Consider the following 3,806-nt stretch of genomic DNA (forward strand, 5'->3'; position numbering starts at 1 on the left):
TTTGAATCCCTTCACAAGTTCAGGTTTTCTCAAACGTATACGGTCCTAAAACGCCCCTTGCGTTGACGTATTTCGTGAAACCCTTTGCTTTGAAGGATTCTTTCAACTTTACAAAAAAAAATACAACTTTTATATTTTTTTTGAATCCCTTCACAAGTTCAGGTTTTCTCAAACGTATACGGTCCTAAAACGCCCCTTGCGTTGACGTATTTCGTGAAACCCTTTGCTTTGAAGGATTCTTTCAACTTTACAAAAAAAAATACAACTTTTATATTTTTTTTGAATCCCTTCACAAGTTCAGGTTTTCTCAAACGTATACGGTCCTAAAACGCCCCTTGCGTTGACGTATTTCGTGAAACCCATTGCTTTGAAGGATTCTTTCAACTTCTCGAAAAAACCGAAAAAAAACTGTATTAATAAATACTAAACTTTGCGAACCCTCTCAAAAGATACCGGTTTCCTCAAACGTATACGGTCCTAAAGCGCCCCTTGCGTTGACGTATTTCGTGAAAACACTTTTGCAGATTTCCTTCAATAAGAAAATACTAAGTACAACCAAATTTAATTTAATTCTCTGAGAGGCTATTGTTGGAACTGCTGCCAACGGTTATCATTCAGCCCATTTCTTGGGCTATCATATTTTCAGTCATGGCTACTAACGCTGCATTAATGGCTGACTTCATCTTTGAGTCAAACACCATTGTAAATTTTTGTGCTCATTTTGAGAAAGAAGATCACGATGATCATACCGACACCTTATTTGAGATTAAACTTCAGGACCTCAATGTCAAATGGGAAAGGTTAGAAGCGTCCTATAAAAAGGTCTGTCTTGCGGATGACCACGAAATTTCCCAAGATTTTAAAGAAGAAGCAACCGGAAAGTACCAATTGTGTACTGATAGTTACTATATCTGCAAATCGCAAATACTCGATCAGCTCAAACTTTTCCAAGGCAGCTCCTCGCAAAATAGAGGTAGTGCTCGTGATTCCTCCACTTTTGTGGACAATTCCATCCCCTGTATAAAGGTCCCGCCTTGTGATACACAAATTTTCTATGGTAGCTACGAAGATTGGCCTTCGTTTCGTGATATGTTCACGGCCGTATATCTTAATCATCCGAAGCTAACGCCAGCACAGAAATTATATCACTTACGAAATAAAACCCGCGGAAAAGCTGGGACTGTAGTAAAGCATTACAAGCTATGTGACGAAAACTTTCCTCTTGCATGGGAAGCGTTGAGAGCTCGCTTTGAAAACAAGCGAATTCTGATTGATAAACAACTTCAAACGCTATTCAATCTTCCTTCAGCTAATTCTGAAAATAGCGAAGCAATCCAGAAAATTCAAAGTACTATCAATGACTGTCTTTCCTTCCTTAAATCTCAAGGTGTTTCGGTGTTAGATTGGGACCCCATCTTAATTTATTTATGTTCTACAAAGTTGCCCGAAGAAACCCTGTCCCTATGGGAACAGTCTCTCAAGTCAAGAAGAGACCTCCCCAGTTGGTCGCAATTGGATGAGTTTCTAACTAGTCGATATGAAGTGGTTGAGCGTTTGCAAGGCTATAAAACTACAAAAGTCCGTCATTCGTTCCCACAAAAAACGCCAGCTAAGATACAATCTTATCACTCGCAAGAGACCCTATCAACAAAATGCAAATTATGCACAAAAAACCATCCGCTTAGGTACTGTCCGGAATTTCGGAAACTTTCGGTTCTCCAGCGAACCAAGCTCATCGAAAGCAACGGCTTTTGCGCTAATTGATTGGCTTATACCCACCTTGCCGCAAAATGCCCAAGCGCGTTTCGATGTCTCCATTGTAAGAAATCTCACCATACCATGTTGCATCCCCAGCTAACAAGCAAGCCAGAGCAAAAGATGCCAGCTAGTAAACCAAATACCAAACCATCCAAAAATGCAACCGCCTTGTTGCATACACAATCGGTCGAAGCTTCCTCCAGTCAGTCTAGACATCCAATTTTCGATATAACTGAAGGTAATTGCGCGGAATCACCCATTGCCGCTGCTGGAAGTTCTACCCATATCCAGGCTTATTTTTCAACAAACCATGAACGAACCCTCCTCCCAACCGCTCAAGTTCCAATTGAACATTTGGGCGAGATCTATACCCTAAGAGCCCTCATCGATCAAGGCTCACAAAAATCCTTTATATCCGAAAAAGCTCAACACAGGTTGAAACTTCCTACATTTCGAGAAAACTTTTCAGTAACCGGTATGGGCGGAAAGATAGTCGAGAATTCAAATCGAGTTTGCCACCTCACTCTCATAGCTCGAAGACGTAGCATTCGCATCGCAACTCGAGCAATCGTTCTTCAAAAACTTGCCAGTTTCTTACCAACATTCCAAATACAAGAGTTTAATTTATCCGAAGTCAATAATCTAGTCCTCGCGGATCCAACCTTTCACACCCCCGGCCAAATTGACTTAGTATTATGTAGTGACCTGATTCCACAAATCCTCCTCCCAGGAGTGAAGCACCAAATTTTTGGAAGCCTCCTCGCACAAAATACCATATTTGGTTGGTACTTAAGTGGGCCACAGAAATCCGTCGAGTGTTCTAGTTTTCATACCCATGTAGTTGAAGCTGCAAGCGAAAATCTTAATTCTCAGCTTAAACGATTCTGGGAGATTGAAGAAATCTCCGAACCTCATCCACTGTCAGATGCTGATGCATTTTGCGAGAAATTTTATAAAGACACCACCATCGGCAGAGTGATGGAAGATATGTAGTACGATTGCCATTCAAATCTGAATTTCCGTCTAATCTCACCCTCGGTTCATCTCGTTCGCAAGCGATGAAGCAAGCGATTCGAATGGAGCACATGCTCACTAAGACCCCGGATCTCAAAGAAGAATACAATCGAGTCTTAGAAGAGTATCTATCCCTAGACCATATGAAGCCCATTACTCCCTATGAAGTCATGGAAAATGGCAAGTACCTATCGTATTATCTGCCTCACCACTCAGTCGTTAAACCAGACAGTAAATCCACCAAAGTTCGCGTGGTATTTAACGCCTCCAAACCTTCAGCGTCCGAAACTTCCCTTAACGACGTTTTGCACATCGGTCCCACCATACAAACAGATCTAATGTTTGTCATTTTAAACTGGCGTTTGTACAAATATGTCTTCAACGGTGACATACAAAAGATGTACCGCCAAATCCTACTACACGAAGACGATCAGCAATACCAAAGAATTCCCTTCCGTAGGAAAAACGAAAATAAACTCACTGATTTTGCGCTTTGAACAGTCACCTTCGGAGTAAATTGCGCTCCATATCTCGCTATTCGGACTTTACATCAGTTAGCCGATGATTCAAAAGCTTCTTATCCTTTAGTCCAAAGAATCTTGAAACTTATGTTGATGACATATTATCAAGAGGACATGACCTTTCATCTTGCGTAAATGCTCAATCCCAACTAATTCAATGTTTACAATCAGCTGGTTTCCCCCTAAAGAAGAGCACCGCAAATCATCCAGACCTGCTCAGGCACATTCCAGTGGAAGACTTGCTCGATAAAGACTTTTTGCAATTTGATTGCTCAAGTTTCACCAAAACGCTTGGTATCAGGTGGAATGCATTAAACGATTCCTTTTCCTACTCAATTGAGCCAATGAAGCCTCCTTTAAGTGCTACAAAAAGACAAATCTTATTCTCAGTTTCGAAACTTTTTGACCCCACAGGGTGGCTAGCGCCAATTATTATTCAGGCGAAAATTCTATTGCAACAGCTATGGTTGGAAGGCACGGAATGGGACGAATGCGTCAAACCACTTTCACTTC

This window comes from Rhagoletis zephyria, unplaced genomic scaffold (genome assembly GCF_001687245.7).
Source record: "Rhagoletis zephyria isolate East Lansing unplaced genomic scaffold, Rhagoletis_zephyria_1.1 Rzeph_scaffold_01028, whole genome shotgun sequence".
Lineage (NCBI taxonomy): Eukaryota > Metazoa > Arthropoda > Insecta > Diptera > Tephritidae > Rhagoletis > Rhagoletis zephyria.